The 19,133-nt window shown below is 34.5% G+C and overlaps 1 protein-coding gene across 4 annotated transcripts in view; it reads right to left on the reverse strand.

Annotated features, from left to right (window-relative positions):
* The window catches only part of LOC149807885 (interleukin-6 receptor subunit beta-like), a 197,527-nt gene that overhangs the window by 105,293 nt on the left and 73,101 nt on the right, over nucleotides 1–19,133 (reverse strand). Inside the window, exon 1 of one of the 4 annotated variants that reach the window (XM_089971630.1) lies at nucleotides 5,699–6,446. The exons of the other annotated variants lie outside the window; for them this stretch is intronic. The gene's annotated coding sequence lies outside the window, so the exon portion shown is untranslated. Of the gene's footprint in view, nucleotides 1–5,698; nucleotides 6,447–19,133 lie in introns of those variants that run through there. 4 annotated transcript variants of the gene reach the window in all.

Here is a 19,133-nt window from a genome sequence, read left to right on the forward strand (position 1 = left end):
ATTTTTAGCAAGCCATCTAATGTCAGTATGGTTTACAGGGTGTCAGCCATAGTGTAAACTTATTCATCACACTTTTTAGATGACAACTTGAGCATCAAGTAACATAGACATGGTAAATTCATTTACAATAAGGTACTAACCATGTAATGTTTTGAGGGGTATAGGTGTGATGCAATTTCTTACAAGCTGAGATATTTTATCTTCTTTTATCTCAATATAAGTATCTAAAACACAACGTAATGGATAATAACATGGTGTTATCTTTCTATAAATCAGAGCGAGATATTTTTCAGCTTGTCAGACCTGGAAAATATTAAAAACACAAAGTCCCTATGCCAGAAAATTAAATTATGTGTCTCTAATTGCAATATACTATGGTGAGTATCCTATGTTCAGAAATACTGCAGTACCAATTTTTTCTACTTCTTATTGTGAGCTGATCTGACATTAGAAACAACCTGGCACTGTGACTGATAGGTGACGTTTAATACCTTGTTTACTATACCCAACCATGTTAAATGGCTATAATGGGAGGGTAATTAGCTTACATTTCATTACACCAGAGTTAGACCCATGCATCTTTTCCAATTTAAGGTTATGACATTTACCAAAATGTCTAACATGTCCATGGTTTACAATAACCCAGTGAGCTGTTTAGTTGAAATGATTAGAAACTGAACTTTCTCCCTTCTATCTACCCATTAGGTTTATGGAACAGCTGACAGCTATCAGAATGTGTATGCTTTACCTCGCTTAACTTGCAATTTTTCCTCTGCATTAGTTTATTACCTTGTATTATGACTAGATTCAGTTTGTGATATGTCTTTTTGCTGCATAAAATATATATCTGACAGTTTCAGTAAAATTCAATGTTTCCCTTTACCCCCATTTGTTCTTCAGAGACTCCCAAATTTTTTATCTGACCCTCCGTTCTGACACCAAGGAGATTTTTTTTACCCTCAGTCTTGCACCCCTATGGGAAGCACTGAAAACATCATCAGGACTGTAGTGATATTGCTTCCTTTGTAACTGTTGCATATATGTAGAGAATGAAAAAAATATATAATAGAACTGAACATACTGACTCCAGGACCTGCACATATGATGCTTTCGCTGGAAATAAAATAACTAAGAAACTAAGTTTGCTTCAAATTTTTGAAACAATATATCTACAAAAAAATGTTACTAATCACAGGTTCTGATAACATGTTTTAAGGTAAATACTGTATTTTAAGTAATTTTTTTATCAGTAAATCAACTTGATATGTAATGTTACATAATGTACACTATAAACAATTCTTGTGAGCTGGTGTATTTTTCCCCAGCAATGCAACATTCTGATGTAAAATCATGGATACATCCTATGCAAAACAATTAACACAAAAGTCTCACTATAAACAGTTCTAATATGCATGTAGGTATGTAGTATGTATAATTTAACTGGAACCTGTGGTTCCAGCATTAATGACAGCCACATGCATGTTCGTTTACATGTTTATCAATTTTGTAAATGTTTACTGCTTGTTCTTACTACACCTTGGTCTATACAGTCAGGTCGTGAAGCAAGTCCCATCTATTCAATTAATTAGAATTTATATAAAGAATATGATACAAACCCCATATGGGCAACTGACTAGTTTTGGACCGTAGTCTTTAATTTAAATACCAGGAATCTTTGATAAAGGTAACATTTAGATCTGATCAATGCAATGAAAACAAATTAAGAGTACATACTATGATAGTGGTGCCATGATTACTTCTTGACAATGTGTCAATTTGCTATAAAAGTACACTTACAACATTCATGGTCAATTAATCATTTTCAAAGTATATGACAAATGGTAAAAAATGTGATCAATTATTATATACGCTTGGATAATTGTGATCATACACCTGAGTTAACTCTGCATCTCTAAATATAATTAAATCTACAAAATAAATGTAAAATAAAAGATCAATAGTTTCCAACAATAAATGAATCCATCTTTCATACTGTCAACTTTTTAATTCATATATAATGAATTTTCAAAAAAAGTTAACAGCATAAGAAATATATGTTCTACAATACAATTTTTAAATTCAAGAAGTTAAGTTTTTTTTCGTAAAAGTACTTCAGTTCCTGCAGCCATTGTTGTAACATTACTAATCAAGCTTAGCAACAAATTCAGCCTTAAGTGACATACAAAATGCTGGTCCCTGTGCTAGGGCATAACAGAAATTAAAACTGAAAATCCTTATCTATCAAGAGAGAGATATTACATTATAATGAGTTGATAAAGAAAAATCATTTTTTTCTAAATACAGTACTCATTTTAAAGAAATATAAAATCTGCTTTAGAAGCTATTTTCACTGTCTGCCCCTAGAAGCTTGAATTTACTGGGTTGATGTCCCAGGTTTTGAGTAACCATGGCATTACAGCTATTGCATCTTCGCAGACCAAGGATCTGACATGTTGTCTATAGAAAGGTTGACCACATCAGAACCTACACAAGTGACAATGCAGCTAGCATGACTACTATTACAAGCATAGTTAGACATCAGTTATTACCGTGACCATCACTACAGCTCACATGAATGGCACACATCTCAGTCTTCTAAAATCTACCCATTCCAATGTACAACATACACATTTAACCTTTCAAGAGAAACCTATTACAATATACAATACATAATCATTAATGTGGAAAGGTTACCATTGAATAAACATGTTTAGCTCACCTCTGTATAGTAGAGGTGAGCTATTGTATTACCCCTGCTGTTGGCCATAGACTAAAGCTCAAGACCTAGGTTCTTTGCACCCCATATATATATATATATATATATAGTTATATATATATATATATATATATATATATATATATATATATATATATATATATATATATATATATATATATATATATATATATATATATATATATAGTTATATCTAGATTTACAAAACTTGGTGAGAGCTATGCTCTCAAAGCAAAGGAGGGCCACTGTTAACTGTATTTCACACTTGAGTGACTTTGGTTTAATGCTGTGTTGGAAGTTTAAATCTCTAACTCTGTTCATACAATAATCATCAAAACAGATGAGTGTATGCATCTCTATTTGTACCACACCCATACCACAAAAGAATGTCACTCCAGGCTGAGATAAAGTTTTTGCATTTAGTTCATAACCAAATATGATTTCATCATCCTGTAGATATGTAGATACCTAGATTCATGAACATTGCCGAGGTGATGCATCTTAAGGAGAACTACACCATCATTACACAAGTAGGTAACTATGACCTATATTTCATTGTTCAATTACATGACCACAGATCTTTTTAGCATGCTCTGTACATACTTTCCTATATAAAACCATGAACTTGGGAATGCTTCTTTATGAGCACTATTTCCTCATTTCAGAGGTTGTAAACCATATTTAATGCTTCAGTGACCTAGGTTAAAATTGTATTTCTCAGGATTGTTCAACCTATAATCATGCATTTTATGATATACATATGTTACTACCAGACTCTTACAAGAGGCTCATTGTGACCAAGGCTCATTGTGACCTAGGCTCATTGTGACCTTGGCACATTGTGACCTAGGCGCATTGTAACTTAGGCTCATTGTGACCTAGGCACATTGTGACCTAGGTGCATTGTGACCTAGGTTCATTGTGACGTTTATTTCATCTTTTACTACCTTTGCTCAAGTCTTTGCATTTACCTCATGACTGCAAGAGTATTTTGCAAGTTATATGCATACTGACATAGATTTGTTAAATTTGGTGAGTTAATGCATCAAATAAAGGTTTATATTCTTTTTGCCAAAAGAAGTCACTGTGTCCTATATTTTATGCTTAGTGGCTTTGTTCAAATTTTGTGTCAAACATTAATTTCTAAGGTTCTGTTTAAGTTCCATTCATGAAACTTGACAATTTGATGCAGCTCTGATACTATAATAACTCTTAAAGACAATTGTGACCTACATTTTATGCATTAGTAAAACAAATTTCCCAGAATTCAAGATAAGACCATTTGTTAACCATTGAGTGCTAAAACTATATCTGAGATTTTTAGCTTACCTCAAATTAGACACTGTGGCAGCAATATGGTATGCTAGATCAGCACCATTTTCAATAAGGACAACCTAAATGCACCATAAGAAGACTTCTGGTGAAAAGCCATTCTTATACGGCCAATAAAGAAAATTAGAAGATTTTCAATATGTTCATTGCTGCAGTCCAACTGGATGCCTGCAGGGCACCATTTTCATTTAGGACCATCTATTCTTTGGGATAACACCCAATGTTGATAGGATCATCAATTCTGGAGCAGCAGCAATAAGATTTTTCAAGATAAACCACAATGGTGGTCTTACTGGATGTCAGATTGGCATCATTTTCATTTAGGACCAACTAGATATCATAACAAGACTTCTGGTGAAAAACGTATGTTGATACGAGCTTCCATTTAGGAGCAGAGACAAGATGATTTCCAAGAAGACTGCCATGATGGCCATATTGAAGGTCAGGTTTGGTATAATTTTGTATCAACTAGACACTATTAGAAGTCTTACTGTGAAAACCCTATGCTGATATGATGTCCATTCTGGCAGAGTAGCAATAACAAGATTTTCAAGATGGTAATTGTCGTGGCCATATTGGATGTCCAGGCAGCACCATTTTTATTTAAAATCAACTAGACATCACAGGAAATATTCCAGTGCAAGCCTAACAGTTATATGATCCATAAAGGTAGAGTGGCAATACAAGATTTTTAGAAAAGGCCTCTGTTGTAGCCATATTGGCTGTTTAAGCAGCACCATTTGTATGGAAGACCAGCTAGAGCTTGGGATAAGTGTCTAACCTTTCATGATAATCTCCAAGTAATTTAGGAAGAGCAGTGATAAGGAACTTGTGTTTAATAAATGAACTATCTACATGAATGACAGATTATGGACACCTCTTCTGGACTAGGATCAGCAAGAGATAAAAATGGTGGTGCCCATTTAAATGAATATTCCAGAATCTTCTGTATGTTTGGCTCACCAAGTTTCTACCAGGACATTGTGATCTCATTCAAAAGTGTTCTTAAAACTTTTTCAACTATTAAAACAGACTTAAAGACTGAATAATGTTAACTTCCTAAATTACTATCATAATGTTTTTGTTTGTAATTTTATGGTGTTTGTTTTTGCAATCTTATCATTGTACAAGTTTTTATGTGTTATCTAACTGCAAAATGCTTAGAGCTCTAAATATTAGGTGCTGTACTAAATCCACATTATTATTAGTACACATTATTGTTATTGTTATTATTATTATTATTATTATTATACAGAGCCTAATATTCAATGTGATTTATTTCATGTTAATTTGCTTAATGAATGACTGGATGAAAGTCTCATGTAAATAAACAAAAAAATGGAAAATATTGTCACCTTTATGTCACTTCTTTGTAATACAACAATCTTCAACCAAGTGCATCTAATTTAAGATGTCATTTTTTATTCAATCAAATAAATAGGACAACTTCTGAAAAATTGAATAAAAAGAGTTTCTCTGCTTTAACTGTAAAGTATGATATAAAAAATATTATTTTGTGTCTACAATTATCATGCAGTGTCTTAGATCATGTATGCAGCCAGTACTGGTAATGTAAGTATACACACTGTATATGCATACTTGCATGCAAATAACATACTGGAAACTTACCTTGTTACCCACGTACAAGTCAATCTTATCCTGCTTTTCTGGAATAATATGTCAATATGTTCAAAAATATAGCAAAAAGCATCTCCCAAAAATTACTTCAAGGTTTGAAAGTTAACACAATTGATCAATATTTATAACCTTGTTTTTAACAGCATGATGTGGATATTCCTAGGAAATGATTTCATTACAAACATCTTATAACTTCCTCAACCAATGAATTCTGTTTTAGTTCCATAAAGATTTTTTTATCAGGAAAGACCACATTGGAAAATCTGTTGTCTCTGAAAAGTGATACCAATTCTGACTGTCCATATCTCATAATGTCTTCTGACTGATCACTAGATGACAAGAAAATCACCATATTTCTAAGCCCAGTCTGTACATGCAGATATGCATCAATTTAGGTCCAGCATTGGATTCTCATTTTATGGCAACTTGATTATCTACTGCATTAACATAGCCCACATCTTCTAGCAAGCAATATGTACTAATACTGTACTACTGGACATTAATCTCTCTCGGCAGCCTTTGAAAATCATAATGCCAATGCTGTACATCATTCGACTTCAGCAGCTTATAGCGACTTCCTATATATTGTATGTATATTGCTCTCCAATGCACTTCACTCAAGAAAATTAATCAATATAAGAAACAGAACCTCCTATTTGATAGACTTGTATAGCAACATTAACACTAAAATGACAGGAAACATCTTTTGGTTAACAGAATGATAGATGCTTGTGTTTCTTCCATGTGCTGCCTTATAGATGCAACTCTTACCTGCCTGTAAAGTGAACTCAACAGCACACAAAGGGCCGTGTCATGAAATTGTTGGAGCATAAAACTTAACTCAAACTAAAACCATCCAAAATTAACCAGAATTTAATTAATGATTACATGGCTCAGCCCTACAAAGTTTCAAGTAATTTCCAGCTGCCACTGTACACAATCATTAATCACGCTGAAATAAATTCAGACCACAGCAATGTTTACAATGAAACGTTGGTCCCTGTGACAAGTCATAAAAGGCATAAAAAGCAATAAAATATAAATAATCATTCCGTAAGTGGATGAAGTAAAACGTGAGTGAGGCATGAACTTTGCATTTTGTCGAATGTTGCATAGTGATACATTGTCCAACCATACTGTTTTAAGTCTGTTATTGTTTGTTTGGAACGGAAAAAGTGAATGTTATTCATTTTATTTGTGTCTTATCCTTAATATCTTAATATATTGATGCACTGCAATTTGAATCTGTACCATATTGTTTTATAATCCATACTGCATACATTTTATCTTAATAAGACAAGAAAATTATTTTCTAATATGATATCCAGGCAGACATAACATTATGAATTGATAAGAACCAGAGATTAATTTTATTTGTTAAAGCACTGTTCTCAAAACCTGTTTCAGAAATTATTATCACTCTTAACAACTAAAAGTCAAAAGTAATTTGGAGTGACAACTCCTATGACCATTAGTACAAGCACAGTTCATGGAAAAGCAATTGGTTTAAAAGCCCCTCCAGCTGAGGCCACTTATGAAATACAATCAGTCCACTTATCTAACATTTATACTTGTTTACATTTACAATACGGTTAAACATGGCCAAAACTGATGCTAGCAAGCTATTTTTCTGCTAGTTACAATTAGTAGACTGCTAGTTAAAAGAATATTATGTAAAATTGTATAGCTGGTGATACTATGTATTCAGATGTCAGTTTTATTCAATGTGCTAATGGTCATTGAAAATATCTTGATTTTTGCTAGTTGAAAAAAATTATTACAACTGTCAAATTGCTACTAGCACTGCCCTGGTTAACCTGTTGTGTGTTACAACCACCACAATACTGTTCAATGTATTGTCATCAGTATGTACAGTTCACCACTGAATAAACATATTCATTTATTCTTCCAAATGAGATGGTCATAAAGGGTCTTCTGTATAAGCTAGGAATTTTGTTTATAATATGAACAAAATATACACAGCCATGATAAAAATATGTAGCTTATGCAAGTATGTACATGAGATGTCCTCTGACTCCTCTTACAGCACCAATGCAAGACACATTAACAAAGATCAATGAGTGGGGGTGCAGATTTTTGAAATTTTGCTACTGAAGCTTGGGGAGGGGTTAAGTTTCATAAAATTTTAAAAAAACTTTTGAGTTGCTTGTCTTATATATCTAAGAATTGGCATGTGTGATCGATGACCCACAAGTGACAGTTCATAAGTAAACTAGGACCCCTGGGTCCTGCCCAGGGACTATTCATACCACTCATTGCCTTGGGCATACTACTGAGATTCCCACCACCAGCTGCACACATTTTTTTTTGAGTATGAAAAGGCAAATTTACATGGGAACTGACATGAGCCATATAATCCAGGGTCCATCCATACAAGCCATGGGCTTATTGATATCTCTATCTTATAACTATATACATACATACTTATATGTACTATATTCAGTGTAATACCGATGCACACCTAATAAACACATTCACTCCTTTTTGAGGTAAAAACTTGCAAAATATATCTCTCATTAATCACACATTTTTCAATCTCATTGCCTCATGAGGGGGTCAAGCAGCTGCTAAAACCTGCTTATAAAACATATGATTTTTTTCATGACCACAGCAGTCATCAAAATACACACCATCTTTTTCTTTTTTTTTAGCACATTAACCCCTGCTGACAAGTTTACATGGCAGGAGGTAGTAGCCTACTGCCAAGCTCTGCAGCATCAAGGTCATGTAAGATACACTAAAGTGGCAGGTATTACAAAAAGGTAGACAGATGTAGCTCTACAATGATACCAAATAATCTGGAATATCTAGTTGCACTACAAAATACAGAGGGAAAAACCTATTTTTTTGGACCCAATTTTATTCCACCCAAAATTCGCCCGTGGTCGGAATCTGATTTTGTGTCTTGATTTTAGACTTTTTGGTCTCAGATGTAAGGCAGACTGGTATGAACTGTAAACAGACAGATGAACCTTTGCAAAAAGTAGGATAAGAAGGGCATTTGGAATAAAGAGTGGTCTCAATAGAAGATAATGGGTCCATTAAACCCCCCCCAAAAAAAAAAATACAAAGAACTCCAACTTTTACCATTTTGCTCATGGGCGAGCCAAACAGCCAATGAAAAACCATGTTTCTAACACAACTAGTCATTATGTTTTTGGAAAATCACCTGGAAGTTGCTTTCTTAGGATTATTTCAGAAATAGCTTTCAACTGTTAACTTAGGCCCTGACTTCAAATTATATATGACAGCTAACTAATGAGACATGATCATTAAATTATGGCTCCTAGTCAAGATGACTGACAATTTGTTTACTAGTATGTCTTATTCTCATAAGACCTTAAGAATAAAAGTGTGTAATATTTTGTTCTACCTTCCTACTTCTTACAGTGAGAATATATCCTTTCCCACCCATAAAGAAAAGAGATTTCATTTCTACCTTAACACCTATCAGTACGAGCCAAGTTTATGACAAAGACCAAGCCATGCAGATATAATTGTATCTTTGCTTTCCATTCTAAAACCCAACAGTTTGCTATTAATATTTTTAAGAATTGTTAAATGTCATTTTTCCTTTATATTTTGTGCAAATTTCATTTTTATACTGCTTATCCAACTGGTATTTAGCATCAGAAAAAAACTAATGCATTGGAGCAAATGATTTCAAGGCTCATTACAATGGATTGATCAAACATTAATTTCAAAACTTAACTGCCAAATTGCCAGTTAAAGCACATTTTATACTAATCAATGCAAAAGACAAGGCATATAATTCATAAAATGGTAGAATTGGCCCCATTTCAATATGCCACATGTAACAATCAATGTCACAACAGTACTTGCAAGCAATGAACATTGTGAAGGAAAATTAGTGACCATTACAATGGCAAAAACAAATGGATGTCTAAATTGAGAGACAATTTATGAACAATAAGGGAATACTAGAGATCAGAGTTAAAAAATCTTTAACTGACTGCATTGTATTGCTTGATGCTGAAAATCGACTGTCATTGTGTAGATACTGTCTGATATGAGCTTGCAGTCTGCATGCAATACTGATATCATTCAATAAATTGTCGCCACCACCACCAGTTTCATCTAACATGAAGAGGATTGGCACATCTGTCCATCGACATAATACATGGAGCTCAGAAATTTTAATGTAATTTTGTGGAAAGCTTGAGAGAACTATTACAGTTACATATATTTCATAAGTCAAAGAACTCGTGATATTGATTTGACAGAGCCAGCTATCTTTATGTGCTTCTTTGTTAATCCTGATTTGCTAAAACCCTTGAAATCAACAAGATTATCACTGAGGGCTGGAAGCTCTATTAATTAAGATTTTACTCATCATCATTCAAATCATTTTATGAATTCCAGTTCTGAATTTACCCAAAACCCCAAGCTTCCTCCCATTTATAGCTGTAGTGTGATCAACCCCTCACGAGTTGTATTAACTACAGTACAGCATATATGATTCATGAACTATCTGGAATTTTCACTAATCTGATAAATTTATCAAAGTTCACAGCTGCACTGTACAAAGCTGGCTAGTAAATAACAATGAAAAGTTAAACTAAACCAGTACAATGGCATCTTTTGTAATATATCAGCATATAAATTTGTGGACTTCAACTACTATTGGAGTAATGATTTATTGTTTTGTCACTGTTACAAGTAATGGAAATAGGGAACGGTAAGTTTTTCAATGAACTTCTCTTAATTTAAAGTCTTGTTCTTTGTTGATTAATCCAATAAGGTTATTTCAGCCTTAAAAGCATTTTCTCCAGAGAGGAATGCCATACGCAAGATGTGAGAACTTGGTTATATTCATTAATCATTTATTTTATTCAAGTTTGAATGGTTATAGGCTGGTAATGTACATGTAAACTTGATCCATTTGAGTCATCTGTGTCAAACTACAAAGTGAGTATAACGCCAATGCGTGAGGACAAATGTGTATGCATTAAATTGTTACATTTTTTAAGAGTAGGAAAGTTCAGCCACAAAACATCCATTTGTATCAGCACAGGTTTGGGGAATGATTTATCAGACAATGTTGAAAGCAAAAATGTAATCCAAGAGACACTGATCTTTTTATGTCAATTAGTAAAAAAGCTGCTTGAAGTGTTCATATTACAGTATTATGGATTCATTACAATTACAGAAAATTACACTTTGTATCAATATTATCAGATGATATCAATTACTGATTGAAATATAAATGTAATTACCTCAATTCTGTTCAGGTGAAAAATATCATACTGGGGGCTATTACAAGTCACTAATCCCCTAGCCTAGCTTTATTTTCAAACAAGTGCATAGGTACCACTACATATACTAAACCAGCGATGTGTTTACCAAGTCAGCGTGTGCAAAGGACAGCTCATTATTACTCATATAGAAGAGTAAAAGCTAATTTAGTAACAGTATCTTATATACAGTAGGTAATCAATGAAATATGGAGAACAGAAATAGTACTGTCCTCCATTTATAGGTCATGCTTTTTAAGTGTATAGCTTTCTATACAGCTAAGCAGACAATCTTCATAAAAATGGATCCACAGCAAGGGGCCGAATATTAATAACGAAACTGTGTCTTTCAAGAACTTTAAAATGCTGGATTTTAATTGGCAAGCTCCAAGTTTCTTTCAGACAAATCAGATAACACATTTTTTTGTCAGGCCCAATGGGCAACACATTGAAAATACAGAAGGGTCCTATATTGAGTTACAGGGGTTCCCAGTGTCAGGCTATCCAAATTTATTAAACTCCTTAAAAAAGATAATAAAACAGAAATTCACAATATCAAAAATAGCTTAAAGATCATCATTTTATTTTAAGTGGTAGATACAAAAGTTTGTGAATTTAACTTGTGTTGTTCTCACATGAAAGAAAAAAGATAATAATAAAAAAAAATTAGTACTGTAAATCACCTTACTTAAGACTCATTCAATTTTAGCAAATCTCTGGCTTTGGAATTTGAACAATATAAAAGAAACGTGTGCTAAAAATGTGGCATTGTTGTTCTATGTATAAGAGTTATGTGCCCTTGCACATTACACTTTGTGAATGAAGACCAAGTAGAGTCTTGTTACAGATTATCAAACAAAATTAAACAGACAACTTATGACTGGGGGAATTTTCAAATAGTGAAACAAAACAATCACAATTCCATTTACTCACACATTAGTCTTACAACGATAGAAGAAAAAAATGTGGCACTAACGAAATGGTGGTTACTAATTTCTACAACCAATAGTTCAGTCTTTAAAACTTCTGGAATTGACAGAGTGTCCAGGTACTGTAGTTGTTTTCTGGGTAATAATTGTTAACGTAGCTGTTATCCGAGCCCAGTAATCATTGTTTGGGTTACTCTTTTCTGGGCTGGGTTGTCATTGGCCAGCTCATCACTGGTTCTGTAATTTTATGTCTGAAGTTAATTTCCTCATATGCTTTATGGCAATTTCATTATATAATTTAAGCATGAATAAAATTTTAGCAAACAAAAATTAGTAGTAGTGTGATGATCAATCACAATAACTGAAGATGGTTCAGAAAAGTCGAAAAGCTTAAAATGTTCATTTTAGTTTTCCATAACGAAATATAAACAATCACAGTTTTCTTTCAACTTTGTGTGTAGAAATCATCCAGAAAAAGTATAATATGAAAACAAGGAGAGGCTGTAACAATGAAAGCCAGAAGACCTGGAAGCTGTCTTCCAGTTCACATAACTTTTGCTGTTTAAAACAATCTAAGTGCCAACAAATTAGCAGGTGACAAATGTGTTCAAATAGGTATTATAATTTGCAAGCAACATAACAATTACCAAGTATGAGAAAATTATATGTTACCGCTCTCTGGTCTTAAACTAAGTAACAGAAAAGAGTAAAAGCCAACAAATTATGTAAAATTTAACAAATAAGTTATTTCCCAAGAATACAAGTTGAAAATTTAAAACAAACATACAGCATTGTGAATTAAATCCCAAACAGTCCTAAAAAAATCTATGAAAAGTCCGAATGTATTAAGTTTCAATTCAACTCCAGTGATGTTTCAAAACAATTCCCATACTCACTGTATTGATTTGCCTGTATCTCGAATGTGCTAATGTGCCAATAGCCTTGAATGTGGTAATGTGTTAACTATGGGTGAAGCGATTCACTGATACATCAATACTTTTGCTGTAGTGATAGACATATCATTACAAATGGAGGAAAACTCTGCAAGTTATTTTAATCTTCATAAATTGTCATTTGCCTTGTTATTCTTTCAACTGAGAATTCATCTGCAACAGCTATTGCAGCACATGCATCTGCTGACAGGAAATGCAAAACTACAGCACTGATGGTATTTGACTTTGAACTCACCTTTTTGCATTGTAAATCACATGACATAAATGGTTGTTAAACTAAATTTGATTGGCACAATTTGTGCCCTGGAACAAACATTATGTCATAATTGAACTTGCAACAAGGAAGTTTACAAATTTATGTTGGAAATGCAGGCTGCATTGAAACCAAAATGGCTGACTCCCAGAGCGATTCATCATCAGATGAGGATTTCATCTGGCAAATACTGGCTGATAATAGTATTTTTTAAAGTTATGAAGTAGATCAGATTACTACAGCTGGGAAAAGTGTTAATGGGGACACTGTACCAGTGGGTGATTTTGAGCTTGAAAATGGTATTAAATACAAGTCAGATGTGCATGCTGGATGAACAAAAATAAATGGCAGGCCAGCCAGTCACCCTTTCAGCAAAAGTAGAAAAGACAGAATACCAAGCCAAATTGAAGTAAATTCAATTCAAAAGTACTATAATGCAATTTTCATTTCTTTTCTCAAACAGTTTAGCCCTGTGGGATCATATGCTATAAACAAAGATAAACTGAAAAATAATGAAACAAAATAAAGACGTAAAGATAGTTTGATCAAAATACCTGTCTGGTGGCCACAGTGAGTCCTGCATCTGATTAGATGGAGCAGCCAGATAAGGTCTAAAATGTTGAATACAAATCACTGACATCTAACAGGTAGTCAGTTTGAAAGTATTTTTGTTGTCTTGTCATGGATATAAATGGCATATCAGTAGATGCTAAAGTATATGTCTGTCTGTAATTTACATTCTGGAAATGTGTCCAGTAAATTACACACATGGGCATCACCTACCACTGACAGAGCTTTTAAAGATGGAAACACCACAAAATTAATATGTGTATCAATAAAGTATTGTAGGCTGTGTATTATGAATCGTATCAATATGTAGCAAATTTGCATTGCTTCACCCCTAGTGTTCACAGTCCTATTGTGTATGTGTGTTGAATTTTAATCAGCTTCAACAATTTTGCAGTCATATTGCTAGGATGTCTGCAGCGTGGCAATTTATAGAATTTATAGTTATGTCTAGCACTGGGGCATCATGGCACAGACATGCAGCATGATGTCCCACCCAGTCACATTATCCTGACACCAGGCTGACCAGTCCTAACACTAAGTGCTTAATGCTGAGCACCTAGTGAGGCAGCTGTTGGTACCATTTTTATAAGTCTTTGGTATGACTTGGTTGGGGTTCAAACCCACGACCTCGTGCATCTGAGGCAGATGCTCTAACCACTAGGCCACCAATGCGGTAGCATAGTGCTTTTATATATTACAATAATAGAATCTGAAATGTTCTCGACTGGCTTCACTATAATTCCAAATTAATGTTTGAGTTCAATAATATTATTGATCAGTTTGTAATTCCAGTGAATGATAATCTAAATAAATAAATCTACCCTAATTAACAACTGCACATAACAATAAGACTGATTCTGCTTCAGATGTTAAGTCAAGGATTAGTAATATTTCAAGTAAACAACATTATAAATAGAGCTAAGACACATTATTATAACCAGGATGTAGGTCAGTCTCCTCTCTAAAACATACAAAGTTGTCAACAAATTTAGGAATTTCCAAGCAAAAAACTATATCCTTGACACATTCAAATAAACATGTTTACTTCCAGAAATAATCATCAAACTTTTAATCTTTACTCACAGAGAAATATTAGCTATTTATTATGTTGTTTACAAAATAAATGTCACTGGTCAGATACATAATTAATGTCATTTTGGACAAAGGTCAAGTACAAAATACAGATATACATATAATCATTTAAAAAATAAACAATAGAAATTAAACAGACATAAAAGATACTGTCCATGAAAAATATACAAAAGATCTCCAACTGATCCAAAAATGTGGTTCAAAGTTATGATGATGTAGGCATGTATGTAATTGTGTTTTACAGTACCACAGCATGAAAGTGACTAAGTAATTCCAAATAAAGGTAAAGTTTTGAAAAATTCATACAATGTATGAAACCAATCTGATTAAAAGGAAGACCTTTTGATGTAATGGAGATCTGATGGGCACTGATATGAGGCAAGATTTCCTTTGACTTTAGATTTACCAGTTTTTACATTTATGAAAATAAAAAATTTGGAATGCATAATTTTTAAGTCTCTCTAACATGAAATGCTACACTTAATCCAATAGGTTACTGAAAATAAGTGGAATTAGGAATTTTGCCATGTCAGATCATCTTACTGTAATTATGTAGATTATTATATCAGTTAAAATCAGATTGTGAAGAACCAATCTATTCACAACACTAAAAATTAGTTTGCTCACTGAATTCACAAAAAATGTTATGCTGGCTAATAAATGTCTCAATTTACATTATTCTTTTACAAACTATATGTAAACCAGAAATTTACAAAACTGTGTGCATGAAAGTAGCCACAAACCAAAAACATGTGTACCAGAACTGTACCACAAGTGTACCAAAACTGTGCCACAAGTCTGCCAGAACTGTGAGCAGAAAAATAGCCACAACCTAACAACCTGCCACAAATGTACCAAAACTGTGCCAAAAGTCTGCCAGAACTGTGTGCAGGAAAATAGCCACAACCTAACAACCTGCCACAAATGTACCAAAACTGTGCCACAAGTCTGCTAGAACTGTGAGCAGGAAAATAGCCACAACATAACAACCTGCCACAAATGTACCAAAACTGCCACAAGTCTGCCAGAACTGTGTGCAGGAAAATAACCACAACCTAACAACCTGCCACAAGCCTGCCAGAATTGTGTGCAGGAAAATAGCCACAACCTAACAACCTGCCACAAGCCTGCCAGAACTGTGTGCAGGAAAATAACCACAACCTAACAACCTGCTACAAGCCTGCCAGAATTGTGTGCAGAAAAATAGCCACAACCTAACAACCTGCCACAAGCCTGCCAGAACTGTGTGCAGAAAAATAGCCACAACCTAACAACCTGCCACAAGCCTGCCAGAATTGTGTGCAGAAAAATAGCCACAACCTAACAACCTGCCACAAGCCTGCCAGAACTGTGTGCAGAAAAATAACCACAACCTAACAACCTGCCACAAGCCTGCCAGAATTGTGTGCAGAAAAATAGCCACAACCTAACAACCTGCCACAAGCCTGCCAGAATTGTGTGCAGAAAAATAGCCACAACCTAACAACCTGCCACAAGCCTGCCAGAATTGTGTGCAGAAAAATAGCCACAACCTAACAACCTGCCACAAGCCTGCCAGAACTGTGTGCAAAAAAATAGCCACAACCTAACAACCTGCCACAAGCCTGCCAGAATTGTGTGCAGAAAAATAGCCACAACCATATCATTTACTGGTCTGAGTCTTCCGCATGTCCTTTTTACTGAACTAAATAAAATAAGTATCACATTCAGTCTCATAATACTTTTACATGTACTAAGATCCAACTTAATGTAGCTTAAGGATTGCTGTTTGTATCTCCCAATCAGTACACAGTCTTGAATATCAAGGCTAAATTTCACACCTTAAATATTTACTAATATGTACATTCTTTTGTAGAGTTGGGCTAAAAGACAAGTAAGAATGATGCAGAATGAACCGTCTTGGGTTCACAATGATTCATGCCATAAGAATAAATCAAAAGTGTTGAGGAAATGTGTTCTAATGAAAAAAGTTAACCAAAAGCATTATCAAGAGGCCTAAATGTCTCAGCCTCAGAGACCACTCACCTCTGCCAAAGAAACAAATCCATGAGCAGTTGGTTAAGAAATCTTGGTTAGCAGAGCACTTTCTATTTAAATTTTGATGCATGAAGATAGGTGACGTACACTGACAAAGGACCATGCTCACTTGGCCTTACAGTCAGGAAAATTAACAACTGTTCATACTAGCACCATTGCTAAAAAGCTGACAGCCATGCCAACACTTTCCACTAGCCTGGGCTCCATAAAAATTGCTATAAGGGTCTGAAAATCTGTCAGGTCATCTACACAATGACACAAATGTGTCTACCATATCTCATTTGTCTACATCAAGTGGTTTTTGGTTAACCATGCTTAGAAGGATATGTAAACTCTGCATACCAATAAAATCTGTTGAAAGTTTTAAAGAAAAATGGCTTACATGTCTGATCTATACATTTTGAATAAGTTGTAATAATTATGTGTTATTGTCATTTGCTTCACCATTGTGCATCTACAGTATATCACCATCTATTAGTTTCTGATGTGTTTTTGACATGGCTGATCCTCTGTTTCCAATTTAATGCACAACAGCCAAATTTCTGTTCCTACACTAGAAATTACTGATATGCAAATGGATTAGCCGAGGGTCTTAATGGAGACTAGAAACATCTGAAATTTGACTAAGCTGCCCTTTGAAAAAAATTATTATTATTATTATTATTATTATTATTATTATTATTGATGTTGTTGTTGTTATAAAATAAGTGTCTAACACATATTTATGGCTATATTAGTTTAAGAGGTAGTTTCTATGCTACTGTGCTAAAATTGATTTGGAACAGATGTATGGACATAGGGGCATTATAAACATACAGTGGGACAATAGCAAAACAATATTCGAAATGCAGACACAACATCTCAAAGATAAATCTAAGGCTAAAATCACAATATGCCCATGTCTACTATCTCACAGTGGAGATATAATAAAATGAAATGTAGACAACATCTCAAAGATAAATCTAAGGCTACAATCACAATATGCCCTAGTCTATTATCTCAGAGTGGAAACATAATAAAATAAAATGCCCGAGATCTATAACATAAATCTAGGGTCTCAGGCAAATAATTCAAAGCATATCTGCTGTGCAAAAATTACAAGCATTCATCAAGAGTGAATAACTTGGCTGATATATACTACTGGATAATGAGTCTGCTGCACGACATATTGGGGGCACCTCACACATAGCCAACATAGCAGTGGCCCAGTCTTGGGTGCTGCTCCTCCTTTACCCTATGAGACTGAAGAGGGTGCTGCTCCTCCAACATGGAGGGCACAACTAACTCTCTGCCACTTATTTCCTCCCTTAAGAGGCCTTATTTGTCTCCAAAGAGACTTTTGCAATCTTAATTTGAAACCCATAGGACAAAGCAATGAAAAAACAGTTCCTCCCTTGGGAAGGGCCCCATGGGCCTTGTGTTTCCTCTGAGAGTTCTCTAATTCTGTCCTGAGACCCGAGGTACTGCAAGGAAGAATAGAAAGATCCTTTTATCCTCCCTTTGCCGTGTCCATCTACTTTCAGTAAGGTCCCAGACCCTGACCAATCAGAAACTGAAAAATGGACAACCAGCTGTCCTTTTACAATTTGTACAAGCTAAACAGGTGGGGTGGGTATTCAGGGGGCTTTCTGATGCCCACACCTCCCCCTACTCTGGTGAACATTGCTTCAAATGAAAAACAAGAACAAAAACTTCTATTTGTGTGGATGTAATGTAAACAGCAAGATCAAACCTGTCAAGGTGTCTCTTTAATTTAATTAATTAAACCAGAAAACTGAGCTTTAATCATAATGGTGTGAGCAATATTTTGAGTACTGTAGACAAATAATTAGCAATAACTCAGCTGCATGAAAACCCCATGCATATTAATGAAACTATGGTTAGATGTGTGATGTGATTTGGATTTTTAAGGTAGCTTTAACAATTTTTCAGTCAGTTTATAGTGATGTCTCTCACTGGGGCATCATGCCGCAGACATGTAGCATAATGTCCCACCCAGTCACATTATCATGACACCAGGCCAACCAGTCCTAACACTAACCTCTTAATGCTGAACGCCCAGCGAGGCAGCTGTTAGTACCATTTTTGAAGTCTTTGGTATGACTCGGTTGGGGATCGAACCCACGACCTAATGCATCCGAGGCGGACGCTCTAACCACTAAGCCACCAGAGCATTCAGCTATAATTAGATACTTTTCTGTACCATAATGGGTTATGACTCCTTGGCTTTCGACCTTATCAAAAAGCCTTCATCAGAGCAATGACTTCTGGAATGGAGTCACATGATCAACTAAATGTTGACCACATGACAAAGCA

This window comes from Sinohyriopsis cumingii, chromosome 1 (assembly GCF_028554795.1).
Source record: "Sinohyriopsis cumingii isolate HCF-2022 chromosome 1, ASM2855479v2, whole genome shotgun sequence".
NCBI classification, from domain to species: Eukaryota; Metazoa; Mollusca; class Bivalvia; order Unionida; family Unionidae; genus Sinohyriopsis; species Sinohyriopsis cumingii.